Source organism: Sminthopsis crassicaudata, chromosome 2 (assembly GCF_048593235.1).
Source record: "Sminthopsis crassicaudata isolate SCR6 chromosome 2, ASM4859323v1, whole genome shotgun sequence".
Taxonomy (NCBI): domain Eukaryota; kingdom Metazoa; phylum Chordata; class Mammalia; order Dasyuromorphia; family Dasyuridae; genus Sminthopsis; species Sminthopsis crassicaudata.
Window position 1 is genome coordinate 392630601 of NC_133618.1, and position 15845 is coordinate 392646445.

General features: G+C 34.1%; 1 long non-coding RNA gene across 1 annotated transcript in view; it reads left to right on the plus strand.

Annotated features, from left to right (window-relative positions):
* LOC141553540 (uncharacterized) overlaps positions 1–15845 on the plus strand; it is a 137075-nt gene that overhangs the window by 11792 nt on the left and 109438 nt on the right. Inside the window, exons 2-3 of the long non-coding RNA XR_012485509.1 lie at positions 1747–1927; positions 3992–4106. This is a non-coding gene — a long non-coding RNA (uncharacterized LOC141553540). The remainder of the gene's footprint in view (positions 1–1746; positions 1928–3991; positions 4107–15845) is intronic.

Consider the following 15845-nt stretch of genomic DNA (forward strand, 5'->3'; position numbering starts at 1 on the left):
CCAAAACCTCCATTCTCCTGCAAGTGCCATCAGCCATTAGCATCTCTACCTCACTGCTTCACACTCCTAGTGGTTTCTTCTCTCCCAGGACCTCATCTCTATAGCTTAGCTAGGCCTGACATTTCTAATCAGCTTAGATTCAGTCATTCTTTCTGGACTCAGACCCAAGACTACTCATACAATCCTTTAGGTGAAAGTTTCTGTGGTTTCTGCTGAGGTACCACCCAAACCCAGGGTCGCCACTTGTTGTTTATGTGAAGCTAGATTGGAGATGTTTGTACTTCATACATATTAATCCCCAGCCTGGGGTCTTCAGATCTTCTTGAGTTGTACCAGAAAAACCATTCTGCCCCAAGTTCTGTTGATTTTTCACCAGTCTATGTTCACCCTAAGGCACAGATTTATTCTATTAGTGAGTGAAATCTGAAAAGCTTGAAATTTGCAGATCTACTCTACCATCTTCCCAGAATCCTCCCAACATCCAGTTTTTAAAAATCATATATTAAATTTAAACATTCAGTAACATCATCTGCTTTGTATCCCCTTCAGAATATATGTGCATTGCTATCTCTAGAATCAAATAGATACTTTTATTTGTATTAAATAAGTATAGTTATTGGAACTAAACCTGAGACTTCATTGGTTTAGGGCACAATCAAGTAAGAAACTGCATTTCTAAAAATTCAGGTTGGCACCTTTAATTTATAATCTTAGAATTGCCTGAGGAACTGAGAGACTAAGTGACTTGCTAAATCACAGAGACAGTCAGTATCAGAGCTGAGGCTTGCACCCAGCGCTCCTTTGTTTAGAGGTCTGTTTTTCCTGAAGAATACCACAGTGTTTCTCCTTATCTTTACATAGAAGTAAGTATATTGCTGTTGAGCTATTTCAATCATATCTCACTCTTTAGGGTTTTCTTGGCAAAGATACCAAAATGAATTGCAATTTCCTCCAGACAGTTTATAGATGAGGAAACTAAGGCAAATGGAGTTAAACAATTTACCCAGACTCACAAGGCTAATAAATGTCTAAGGCAAATTTGAATTCAAATCCATTCCAGAAGTATCATTTTATCTCTATATCAATTAGATCCTTGTAAATGTAGTTGAATATCAAAGGTACAAGTAGGTATTGTATAGTTAAGCAAAATGATTCAATACATTGCTTATGTTTGTTTGTTTATTTGTGTATTTATATTTTGCTAAGGCAATTGGGGTTAAGTGACTTGCCTAGGATCACACAGCCAGAAAGTGTTAAGGCCATATTTGAACTCAGATCCTCCTGACTTTAAGGCTGGTGCTTTAACCACTACACCAACTAATTGCCCCCACTGCCCATGTTTTAAAATGTATACTTTATATACTTTTTATCTAGCAACTCTTTGCAGTATGCATCATTTATAATTAGTTTTGAAAATAACAATTAGTCATTGCTTTTATTGGAATTTACAAGTTTTTAAAAATTGTCATCCTTTATCTTACTGTGGTCATTAAATTATTCTCCTGTTTCTGCTCATTTTAATTTGTATTAGTTTAATATTAGTTTCTCCAAGATTCTCTGAATTCATCATAATCATAATTTCTAATGGTACTGGCCTAATCTTTCTCCAACCAAAGGCTATCATTAGCTCTCCCCTTCTTTCTGTCTCTTCTTTTCTGTTCTGTTCTTTTTATGAAAATTTCCATATTTGGAATCTTTGGTGTCTGTTAAGACACTTTCAATTTCTCAAGTGGTATTTCCCTACAGGTGACCTCAAGGCAGAAAGAATGATTTGACCAACCTAAACAGGATCTCTTCATTTCCAATACAATATTACTGTGCTCATGATGAGGTTCAACAAATCAAGAAGGTTGAAATTTATCCAGAAAGAATTCACAGACTCAGGCCATTTTCCAGTCAAGGAACAAAAGCTTTATTGTGACTCTTAGTAAGTGGGCAAAGTTCCTAAATTACTAGCCATTATAAAGGAGGAAAGTGTGAGCATAACTTTATTGTGAAGCCATAAGGAGGGCAAAGTTCCTAATGTACTCACCATTAACAAGGGGAAATATGGGAGTAACAACTTAATGCAATGTTTCCTAGCAGCTCTCACCTTGTAAATTACAAAGGGGGCAAGTTCCTAGTGGAATTCACAATTAACAAGAGGAAAGGGAGAATCTTTTTTGGCATACAAAATAACCTTGAGGATTGATACCTACAACTTGGCTTCCTGATTGTATACAGACTATAGAGTCAAAAGGATACTATCTATGGCCCTCCCTATGGACCACCTAAACACTGGGCTGCCAGCAGGAACATAGTCTTCAAGCTGGACTCTTATTCACCTCATCAATCACAAAACTACTTTGTTATCAGACACTCCTCAGCTAACCTAAACTCAGGAATGCTAGTCAGGTTGGACTCCCTGTTTACTTCCATGTCTAAGAACCCTTATTTATATCCCTTTTCTGTCCTTTCCCTATTTCCCTTTTTTAAGTGTCATTCTGGTGTGGTCTCAGTGGAGGTTTCACTTCTATTCTTTGTGTGTGGAATTAGTGCAGGGCTTCTTAAATTTTTTTCCATTCTCTACCCTGTTTCTCTTGAGATATTTTTATGTGACTCCAGGTGTATAGGTATATAAATATAAACCAAACATTTGTTGATGATAAATCATAATTTTCTGATCCCTACATTCAGTTACAAGACTGCTTATAGGGTCTGAAAGCATGTTTTAAGAAGCTGGAGATTAGTGGACCTTTTTAAAAATCCTTCTCATGTTGTTACTAATTCCTAGTTCCTCTAATTTTTCAGGGAAGCCTAAGATTATGGCCAATTTTTATTTTGCAGTCAATGACTAGGGTTCCCTTGAGTTCTAACAGAGTTCAAACTTCAAAAAGAGATTAGGATATAGAGATATTGCTTATTAACACATTAGGATAACCCTTCCTTGTGTATTGTATTTATATCAGCTGAATAGGACAGAGAATCAGTGGGAACATTCCAAATAGACCAGGTCAGAGGCAGTGATGAGATCTTAGATAGCTAGGTGGGTTTTGACAGAAAGAGCCTGAATTATTGTAACAATCTGGAAGCCAAACTACTCCCTGAGGCAAGCAGGGAGGAGCACTGATAATTATAAGTGAATTTTAAAATTTTGATTAAGCCTTTGGGTTCAAGTGACCTTTATCATACCCCACCCCAAGAGGACATTTCAAATAGAATTCTTAATTGAATCTTTGCATTGAGAAAATTATCTTCTCGCCACAGTTAATGTATTCAATCAGAAGGCCATGTTATGATGCCCTTCCCCTCCCAGGTTACATTTCTCCTACAAAAGAATCCACCCCACTAACTGACTAATTTTTTTTTTTTTTTTTTTTTTGGTGGTTATTGCTTCTTGCTAAGAGCCCTAATTCCTTTTTCAGGTTATCTAGTCAGTCAAAGACATAATCCCCCACTTTCCTTAATAGCAGTCTCCTTTTAATGCTATTTTCCTTCTTAATGATGTCATGGGTCCTTTGTAAATTGCTAAAATTCCTTTCCTTGGTAAAAATCCTCATGAATTTAGCCCACTCTTAGCAGTGTAATAAAGTCTTTGCCCCTTGATTTGGAGAAGGTCTAAGCTTATAAAATTTTTTGAAACAACCTGAGATAGCATTCAGAATCCCCAATATACTTTTCAGTTGACACAAACATTTGGTGGCCAAATGCCAAAGATAGAATCTGATAGTCTGTCTTCCTGTCTTCTAGACTAGCATTTACTTTACACTTCCAGGCTGTGTGATATCAAATTTATACTGTGGGACTTTGCAAACTTCACCCTGAGTTCTCTTAGAATTCATAAAGGATAGGTCGGGCTCAGAAAACATTTCATTTTGATGGTTTTTAGATCACAAGCCTCTTGGAAAAGAGAAAGAGAAAAATTCTGATATGTTCGAAACCTCTGGAAATTTGTGAAAAATAAGTTCTTGCTTTTTTGTTTTTGTTTTTTTTTAATTTTAATTTTTTTTAGTAAGCTCTGGTTGTAACTCTGGAACCTTGGCAGACTCTCAGCTAGCCTATGGAGATAGATGATTTCTCTTCTCAGCAATCTGTCTTCCCCTTCTGGCATTTGCACTTTACCTAAGGTGAGATCTAGATTTTTAAAGATAGTCTTTTAGTTTGTTGTTATCTGTAGTTAAGGATAATTATCACTTGTAAAGGTGAAAAACTGAGCAGAAAAAAAAAAGAAAAACCAAAAAAACACACACACACACACACACACCCTTGAACATATGTAGATGTTTGAGTCATAAGGAATTAATTCCTCCATTAAGATGCTAATACATGCAGGCTCTATTCCTTTTCTTAGTTAATTGGTTAACTAAATAGTGAGACTGGGGTGAAATACACACATGATTATTTAACATGAAAAATCAAGAAGGTTGACTGAATAACAATTTTATAATTAATACATAATAAAGAACATTTGAGTTTTAATTATTCTTTATTGGTATCTCAGTAACATCCCACAGAACCTGTTTCAATTCATTTCAAGCACAGGCCTTTCAAGTTTAAGGTAATTTAAACATTTGGTGTCCAATATAAATCTACTTATTAAATTGCTCAAAATGGATGCAGTGCATTCAAAATATCAAGGCAACTGCATTTAAGCAGATCATTTGTGGTGTAAAGATCTTAGAATATGGAGCAGGAAAGAGGCCTTTGAAATTATTTAATTTTTTTCTTTTTCTTTCTTTCTTTCTTTCTTTCTTTCTTTCTTTCTTTCTTTCTTTCTTTCTTTCTTTCTTTCTTTCTTTCTTTCTTTCTTTCTTTTTTTTTTTTGATGTGGAAAGCTTTTTATTTTTATTTTTTTTTTTATTTTTTAAATAATAATAGTTTTTATTTACCAGATATGTTCATGGGTAATTTTACAACATTGACAATTGCCAAACCTTTTGTTCTAATTTTTCCCCTTCTTCCCCCTATGCCTCCATGGCAGGCTGAACAATACATGTTAAATATGTTAAAGTATAAATTAAATATAATATATGTATACATGTCCAAACAGTTTTGCTGTGAAAAAAGAATCAGACTTTGAAATAGTGTACAATTAATTAGCCTGTGAAGGAAATCCAAAATGCAGGCAGACAAAAATAGAGGGATTGAGAATTCTATATAGTGGTTCATAATCATCTCCCAGAGTTATTTTCCTGGGTGTAGCTAGTTCAGTTCATTACTGCTCTATTGGAACTGATTTGGTTCATCTCATTGTTGAAAATGGCCACATCCATCAGCATTGGTCATCATATAATATTGTTGTTGAATTATACAATGATTTCCTGGTCCTGCTCATTTCACTCACCACCAGTTCATGTAAGTCTCGCCAGGCCTTTCTGAAATCATCCTGTTGGTCATTTCTTACAGAACAGTAATATTCCAAAATATTCATATACCACAATTTATTTAGCCATTCCCAAATTGATGGGCATCCACTTAAATTCCAGTTTCTGGCCACTACAAAGAGGGCTGTCACAAACATTCTTGCACATACAGGTCCCTTTTCCTTCTTTAAGATCTCTTTGGGATATAAGCCCAGCAGTAACACTGCTGGATCAAAGATTATGCACAGTTTGATATAGTTCCAAATTGCTCTACTAAATGGCTGGATGTATTCACAATGCCACCAACAATGTATTAGTGTCCCTGTTTTCCCACATCCCCTCCAACATTCTGAATTATTTTTCCCTGTCATTCTAGCCAATCTGACAGGTGTGTAGTGGTATCTCAGATTAATTCGCATATCTCTGATTAATAATGACTTAGAGCATCTTTTTTTTTAAATTAATTTTATAATTATAACATTTTTTTTGATAGTACATATGCATAAGTGATTTTTTTTTTTTTTACAACATTATCCCTTGTACTCCCTTCTGTTCCGAGTTTTTCCCCTCCTTCCCTCCACTCCCTCCCCTAGATGGCAGGCATTCCCATACATATTAAATATCTTATAGTATATCCTAGGTACAATATATTTGTGCAGAAGCGAATATTGGAATATTGTTGTTGTTGTTGTTGCAAAGTAAGAATTGGATTAGGAAGGTAAAAATAATCTGGGAAGAAAAACAAACAAACAAAAATGCTAACAGTTTACTCATTTCCTAGTATTCCTTTTCTGGATGTAGCTGATTCTGTCCATCATTGATCAATTGGAATTGGATTAGCTTTTCTCTATGTTGAAGATATCCACTTCCATCAGAATACATCCTCATACAGTATCATTGTTGAAGTGTATAATGATCCCCTAGTTCTGCTCATTTCACTCAGCAACAGTTGATGTAAGTCTCTCCAAGCCTCTGTGTATTCCTCCTGTTGGTCATTCCTTACAGAACAACAATATTCCATAGCATTCATATACCATAATTTACCCAACCATTCTCCAATTGATGGACATCCATTCATCTTCCAGTTTCTAGCCACTACAAAAAGAGCTGCCACAAACATTTTGGCACATACTGGTCCCTTTCTCATCTTTAGTATTTCTTTAGGATATAAGCCCAGTAGTAGCACTGCTGGATCAAAGGGTATGAACAGTTTGATAACTTTTAGGGCACAATTCCAGACTGCTCTCCAGAATGGTTGGATTCTTTCACAACTCCACCAACAATGCATCAGTGTCCCAGTTTGTCCACATCTGCTCCAACATTCATCATTATTTGTTCCTGTCATCTCAGCCAATCTGACAGGTGTGTAGTAATATCTCACAATTGCCTCAATTTGCATTTCTCTGATCAACAGTTATTTGGAACACTCTTTCAGATGAGTGGAAATAGTTTCGATTTCATCATCTGAAAATTGTCTATTCATATCCTTTGACCACTTATCAATTGGAGAATGGCTTGATTTCTTATAAATTAGGATCAATTCTCTATATATTTTGTAGATGAGGCCTTTATCAGAACCTTTAACTGTAAAAATGTTTTCCCGATTTACTTCCCTTCTAATCTTGTTTGCATTAGTTTTGTTTCTACAAAAGCTTTTTAATTTGATGCAATCAAAACTTTCTATTTTGTGATCAATAATGATCTCTAGTTCTCCTTTGGTCACAAATTCTCCTCCACAAGTCTGAGAGGTAAACTATCCTATATTCCTCTAATTTATTTATGATCTTGTTCTTTATGCCTAAATCATGGACTCATTTTGATCTTATCTTAGTATGTGGTGTTAAATGTGTGTCCATGCCTAGTTTCTGCCATACTAATTTCCAGTTTTCCCAGCAGTTTTTTCCAAATAATGAATTTTTATCCCTAATGTTGGTATCTTTGGGTTTGCTATTTTTATTCACTATCTTGCTCTGTGAACTTAATCTATTCCACTGATCAATTAGTCTATTTCTTAGCCAATACGAAATGGTTTTAGTGACTGTTGCTTTATAATATAGTTCTAGATCAGGTACAGCTAGACCACCTTAATTTGATTTTTTTTTTTTCATTACTTCCCTTGAAATTCTGGACCTTTTATTCTTCCATATTAATTTTGTTGTTATTTTTTTCTAGGTCATTAAAATAGTTTCTTGGGAGTCTGACTGGTATAGCACTAAATAAATAGATTAATTTAGGGAGTATTGTCATCTTAGTTATATTCGCTTGGCCTATCCAAGAGCACTTAATGTCTTTCCAATTATTTAAATCTGACTTTGTTTTTGTGGCAAGTGTTTTGTAATTTTGCTCATATAATTCCTAACTTTCTTTTGGTAGATAGATTCCCAAATATTTTATACTATTGACTGTTGTTTTGAATGGAATTTCTCTTTGTATCTCTTGCTGTTGGATTGTGTTGGTAATGTATAAAAATGCTGAGGATTTATGTGGATTTATTTTGTATCCTGCAACTTTGCTAAAGTTCTGAATTATTTCTAATAGCTTTTTAGCAGTGTTTGGGGTTCTCTAAGTATACCATCATGTCATCTGCAAGGAGTGATAGCTTGATTTCCTTATTACCTACTCTAATTCCTTGAATCTCTTTCTCGGCTCTTGTTGCCGAGGCTAGCGTTTCTAGTACAATATTGAATATTAATGGTGATAGTGGGCAATGTTTTTTCACTCCTGATCTTACTGGGAACGTTTCCAATTTATCACCATTATATATGATGTTTACTGACGGTTTTAAATATATGCTCCTTATTATTTTAAGGATTAGTCCATTTATTCCTATACTCTCAAGTGTTTTTAGTAGGAATGGATGTTGGATTTTATCAAATGCTTTTTTTGCATCTATTGAGATGATCATATGGTTTTTGTTAATTTGGTTATTGATATAGTCAATTATGCTAATAGTTTTCCTAATATTAAACCAGCCCTGCATTCCTGGTATAAATCCCATTTGGTCATAGTGTATTATCCTGGGGATGATTTTCTGACGTCTATTTGCTAATATCTTAAGATTTTAGCATCAATATTCATTTGGGAGATTGGTCTATAATTTTCTTTCTCTGTTTTCAGCCTACGTGGTTTAGGTACCAGTACCATGTCTGTGTCATAAAAGCAATTTGGTAGGAGTCCTTCAATCCCTATCTTTTCAAATAATATATAGCATTGGAATTAGTTGTTCTTTAAATGTTTGGTAGAATTCATATGTAAATCCTTCCGGTCCTGGGGATTTTTTCTTAGGGAGTTGGTTAATAGCTTGTTCTATTTCTTTTTCTGAAATGGGACTATTTAGACTATTTACTTCTTCCTCTGTTAATCTGGGCAAGCTATATTTTTGAAGGTATTCTTCCATTTTATTTAAGTTATTGAATTTATTGGCATAAAGTTGAGCAAATTAACTCCTAATTATTGTTCTAATTTCCTCTTTATTAGTGGCGAGTTCTCCCTTTTCATTTTTAAGACTAACAATTTGCTTTTCCTCTTTCCTTTTTTTAATCAGACTTACTAAGGGTTTGTCTATTTTGTTGTTTTTTTCATAGAACCAACTCTTAGTTTTATTAATTAATTCAATAGTTTTTTTACTTTCAATTTTATTAATCTCACCTTTTATTTTTAGAATTTCAAGTTTTGTGTTTGTCTGGGGGATTTTAATTTGTTCTTTTTCTAGCAATTTTAGTTGTAAGCCTAATTCATTGCCCCTCTCTTTCTCTATTTTATGCAAATAGGCCTCTACAGATATAAAATTCCCCTTATTACTGCTTTGGCTGTATCCTACACATTTTGGTATGATGTCTCATTATTGTCATTTTCTTGGGTGAAGTTATTAATTATGTCTATGATTTGCTGTTTTACCCAATCATTCTTTAGTATAAGATTCTTTAGTTTCCAATTATTTTTTGGTCTATTTTCCCCTGGCCTTTTATTGAATGTAATTTTCATTGCATTGTGGTCTGAAAAGGAGGCATTTGCTATTTCTGCCTTACTGCATTTGATTTTGAGGTTTTTATGTCCTAGTATATGATCAATTTTTGTATAGGTTTCATGAACTGCTGAGAAGAAAGTGTACTCCTTTCTGACTCCATTTAGCTTTTGCCAAAGATCTATCACATCAAATTTTTTTAGTATTCTATTTACCTCTTTGACTTCTTTCTTATTTATTTTGTGGTTTGATTTTTCTAATTCTGAGAGTGCAAAGTTGACATCTCCCACTATTATAGTTTTGCTGTCTATTTCTTTTTGCAGCTCTCTTAATTTCTCTTTTAAGAATTTAGATGCTGCACCTTTTGGTATGTATATATTTCATATTGATACTGCTTCATTATCTATGTTACCCTTTAGCAGGATAGAATGCCCTTCCTTATTTCTTTTAATTAGGTCAATTTTTGCTTAATCTGAGATGAGGATGGCTGCCCCAGCTTTTTTGGCTTCACCTGAAGTATAGTCGATTCTGCTCCACCCTTTTACTTTTATTTTGAATGTATCACCCTGTTTCAGGTGTGTTTCTTGTAAACAACATATAGTAGGATTTTGGCTTTTAATCCAGTCTGCTAACTGCTTCCTCTTTATGAGGGAGTTTACCCCATTCACATTTATGGTTAGAATGATTAATTCTATATTGCTTGCCATCCTGTTAACCCCTGCTTATGCTTTTCTCCTTTCCTTCCCTCTTACCCCCCCACCCAGTATTAAACTTGTGAACAGCACTTGCTTTTCACAGACGTCCCTTTTTAGTATCCTTCCCCCACCTTAAAGTTCCTCTTCCTATTTTACCCCTTTTTCTCACAATTTCTGTATTGCCTTCCCCTTTGCTTATTCCTTCCCTCTCACTTTTCAATGAAGTGGAAGAAGTTTCACCATAAATTGAATATGTCTATTGATACACACTATGTTCATCCCTCTCCTTTCTTTCAGATATAATAGGTTATCTTTGCCTCTTCATGAGATGTAGTACCACCACTTTACCCTTTTTTATGATATAATTTCCTTTCCACCTCTAGTTTCTAGGACAAATTATACATGTGTTCTTTACATATCTTTATGGCAGAAATATAGTTCTCAAGATTTCTTTTTACCTTTTTAGAAATCTCTTGAGTTCTGTATTTGAAGATCAAACATATTGTGTAGATCTTTTTTTTTTTTTTTTTTTTTTTTCATTAAGAATAGATGGAATTCATTTATTTCGTTAAATGTCCATCTTCTTCCCTGGAAAACTATGCTCATTTTTGCTGGGTTAGTTGCTCTTGGCTGCATACCAAATTCGGTAGCCTTTTGGAATATCATATTCCAGGCCCCTCGTTCTTTTAATGTGGATGCTGCTAGATCCTGGGTTATCCTTATTGTGGCTCTTCAATATCTGAATTGCTTTTTTCTAGCAGCTTCCAATATTTTTTCCTTCATCTGATGGTTCTTGAACTTGGCCACTATATTTCTTGGGGTTTTGATTTTAGAGTCACTTCCAGTAGGTGAGTGATGAATTTTTTCAATGTCTATTTTACCCTCTGTTTCCAAAACGTCTGGGTAGTTCTCTTTGATAATTTCCTGGAAAATAGTGTCCAGGCTCCTTTTTTTCCTCACATTTTTCAGGGAGTCTGATTATTCTCAAATTGTCTCTCCTAGATCTGTTTTATAGTACTGTTGTCTTTCCAATAAGGTACTTAACCTTCTTTTCAATTGTTTCATTTTTCTGGTTTTGCTTGATTACTTCTTGGTTTCTCCTTGAGTCATTCATTTCTACTTGTTTGAGTCTAATTTTCAATGATATATTTTCTTCATTCACTTTTTTTATATCTTTTTGTAATTGTCCAATTGAGTTTTTATCTTCTATGGAATTTTTTTCCATTTCATCAAATTTATTTTTTAGAGAGCTGTTTTCTTTTTCAAGATCACTAATTTTATTTCTCAATGATTTGATCTCTTTTTCCACTCTGTCTTTAAATGTATGGGATGACTTCTCCAGACTCTCTTGCCAAGCTTCTTTTTCCTTTTCCCATTTCACTTCTATCTCTCTTGTGAGAGCCTCTTTGATTTCCTCTATGAGAGTCTTATGTATTGAGTAGTAGATCATATCCTTTTTAGGGTATTCCTCTGGAGACAATCTGCTTTTAGTCTCCTTATTGTTTGAAGTCTGCTCTCTCTCCATACAGAAGCTGTCAATGGTTAGAGCTTTTTTTAATTTTTTGTTCATTTGTCAGAGCAGGAATCAAAGAAAACAAATTGACAAGAGAAACAATTGGTCTTTTTTTTGGGGGGGGGAATGGGGCTGGATGGTGTTACCGGGCCTTCTCTACAGACTGCGGGAGACAGCAGCAAGGCACTAACAGGACAGAAATGACTGCTCACTGCATCTGTGCTCTGAGACTCTAAGAACAAGCTGAGTCACTCTGGGTGGGGGTGGGGGTGGCCTGATCCTGAGAGATGCTAGCTTTCAGGGAGTTTATTCTTCACCTCTGGTGTTTACACCCTTTTTGCTGCTCCTGGCTTGCTGCCAAGACAGAATATCCACACTGGGATAAAAGTCTTTTTGCAGAAACAGAAGAGATTGCACCCTTCCCCCCTCTGGTCTGAGCTTTGTGAGCTGCCTGCCTCACTCTAGCTGCCTGCCCTCAGTCTGTGCCCTGTCTGTTTGTCCCCTCCCCCAAGCAAACACAGACCTTCTCTGGTGAATTTCAAGGATATCTTCTGTTGGTGATTATTTGTGAGTTTCTTTTTCCTGTCAAGCATTAATTCTGAGGCTTGTCATTAAGTAAGTCCTGAGAGAAAATGAGGAGCTCAAGCAGCTGTCTGCCTCCACACTGCCATCTTGGCCGGAAGTCCCTAGAGCATCTTTTCATGTGGCTAGAAATAGTTTCAATTTCTTCATCTGAGAATTGTCTGTTCATATCCTTTGATGATTTATCAATTGGAAAATGGCTTGATTTCTTATAAATTAGAGTCAATTCTCTATATGTTTTGGAAATGAGGCCTTTATCAGAATCTTTGACTGTAAAAATGTTTTCCCAGTTCATTGCTTCTCTTCTAATCTTATCTGCATAAGTTTTGTTTGTACAAAAACTTTTCAATTTGATATAATAAAAGTTTTCTACTTTTTGATCAATAATGATCCCTTAACTTTTTCATTTTAAAATGGGGAAATTGTGCTTCAGGATTGGAAAAGGAATGGGAACAAGCATTTATAAAGTAACTGTGATGTTCCAGATACTCTACTAAGGACTTCTTATCACTATAATTTGGTTTAGTTGATTTACTGATAGTCAGAAATGGGATTCTAATTTTCTGACACTTAATCAATTCAGATTATCAGATAAACAATTATTAAACACTTACTGTATGTAAAACAATGTGCTAGATGCCAGGATTACTGGCATATGATTTCATTTGTATGGTTTTTATTATGAGTAGAAGTCCTGATGAAGAAATTCCCTTTCCCATATAGGAGAACGCCAGCTCTAAAATTTATTATCTCAGACCATTGGCTGAGGCATTATGAAGTTAAGTGACTTGCTAGGGTCATACTAATAGTGTGTATCAGAAGTAGAATTTTAAAAAATATATTTTTTCTAGGCATTCTTTTTTTAAACTTTAATTTTTAATTTATGGAATAGAATAAGCATTTCCAGAACAGTGCAATAAAAAAAGATGATAGTATATGAAACTGCAAGTCTACTATACACACCTTGCTCCTTTTTTTTTTTAATATACAGCAAAATTATCATGTAACTTTCTTTTTTTCTTCTTTTCCTCCCTACCCTAGAGATGGCTACCATTAGACAAAGTAGACACATTCACACACACAAACACAGATGTAAAATTATTTTATATACACTTCTATTTATCTGTTCTTTCTTTGGTGCAGATAATGCATTTCTTCATATGTCCTTTAAAAGCAGGGGTAGCAATTATGATCTCAGAGAAAGTTATGTTAATATATATATGTGTGTGTGTGTGTGTGTGTGTGTGTGTGTGTGTGTGTGTGTGTTTAATTAAAAGAGATAAACAGGGCAACTACCATTTGATAAAAGTTTCCATTGACAACAAAGCAATATCAATACTGAACCTATATTTATGAAATACTAACAATTAAAAATTTAAAAGAAAAGTTAAATGAATCACAGGTGAATAGGTAATAGTAGTATAATAATAGTGGACTTTTATTCTCAAAACTTGATAAAACCAAAAATAAATAAGGAAGAATTAAGCAAATGAATAGAATTTTAGATAAATTAGTTAAAATAGATATCTGAAAAGAATTGAATGAAAATAGAAAAGAATATACCTTTTCCTTGGTGGTTCATGACACCTTTACAAAGACTGATTATACATCAGTACATAAAAATATTATATCCCAAAAATGATAATTTTAATATTTTATCCTTTTCCAATCATAATACAATGAAAATTGTATTTCATAAGGGACCACGAAGTCTGATATCTAAAACACAGTAAGAATTTTGTCAAATATATATGAATATTAGTAATTTCTCAGTTGATCAGAGTTGGTCAAAAGCATTTTTCCAAAGAAATCAAAACAATTTGTGGTCATATAATAATTGCCTAAATCATTATAGATTACAGAAATGCAGATTAGAACACTTGTGAAACATTATTTTATACCTACTAGAGGCAGAATTTGAACTCATAATATTGCCTCTCACCATTCTGGGGTTACAAAAATAAAAATAACAAAATCTCTGCCCTCGAGGAACTTGTATTCTACTACACTAAAGCCAGTGTTCTTCCCACTATATCACACTGTCTATATTTTACAAAACAATTTTCTTAATGTTTGAATTTAATGTCTTGCTATCTTTATATATATATATATATATATATATATGTATATATATATATATATAATTTTATAATTATACTTTTTTTTTTACCATATATATGCATGAGTAATTTTTTTTATATCATTATCCCTTGTATTCATTTTTCCAGATTTTCCCCTCCCTCCCTCTACTCCCTCCCCTAGATGACAGGCAATCTCGTACATTTTACATGTGTTACAGTATAACCTAGATATAATATATGTGTTTAAATCCAATTTTCTTGTTGCACATTAAGTATTAGATTCCGAAGACATAAGTAACCTGGGTAGATAGACAATAGTGCTAATATTTTACATTCAGTTCCCAGTGTTCCTTCTCTGGGTGTAACTGTTTCTGTCCATCATTGATCAGCTGGAAGGAGTTGGATCTTCTTTATGTTGAAGATATCCACTTCCATCAGAATACATCTTCATACAGTATTGTTGTTGAAGTGTATAGTGATCTTTTGGTTCTGCTCATTTCACTCAGCATCAGTTCATGTAAATCTCTCCAAGCCTTTCTGAATTCATCTTGCTGGTCATTTCTTACAGAGCAATAATATTCCATTGCCTTCATATACTTTAATTTACCCAACCATTCTCCAATTGATGGAATGTCTTGCTATCTTAAAAAAGATGACAAATTGCTTGAGTTCTAGAGCCTCAGAAACAACCAGGAGATTTTTCTTATCATGTGAAATGTTTCATGTTGGCTAGTATTAAGTTCACCTGGCATAAACAGACACATATATACAAAATCAAGCATGTTCAATTTTGTTCATCTTAATGAATAATGCTAAAGCAGGGAATGAAAGTTTGATTAGATTGTCTATCTTAATGAAGACTATTACATAATAACAGGTAGAATATATATATATATATATATATATATATATATATATATATATGAAGATTTAAAAAATAGAATTAAGTTTGTGTTGGTTATATAGGTTAGTGCTACAAGAATGAAAGTTGTGAATAATTAGCCCATCATGGACTGATGATTATGTTACTTGTGACTGATTTTTTAAGATAGATTTATGCTGTTGTAAAGCCTATTGGAAAAACATATATTAATTTGTGATAGGAATTTAGCATTACTGCTATCCATTCCTAAGTGACCTTTGCTTGAAATCTATTACTTTCTCTTGTATTAATGCTTTTGTATCCCAGAATGTTGCTGACCAAACACTTTCTGAAATGGACGGATAGCCAATGGAAGGTTCAAGACCTTGATAACAAAGTCTTATGATCTTTGGAAGACTGGGAGATGTTGTTGACAAGGTTTCGTGATCTTTGGAAAGCCTCTGCTGCCAACGAATGGAAGTGGATATCTTGTTGAGATGGTCTATGGTTGTTGATCTGTGAGAGACTTGATGACAAAGGAGTTGGGATTGATGATATTGTCCTTAATCAATTATGGGAGCTCCCTTGTTCCTTCTAAAGATTAGACAATCATAGGGCTTTTCATTATTCTGAAGGAATCTCTCAAGGACTAGGGAAGCTTCTAGAACTCTCCAAGGTCTATAAAATCCCTTGGCCCCTGAGAATGAGGGTCCTTAACCATGAGTAAAGTCTTGCACTCAATTGAATTTAAACTATAAAATTGATTGATCATGCTTGTAGCCCTGCCTAAATGACTTTTATTGCAT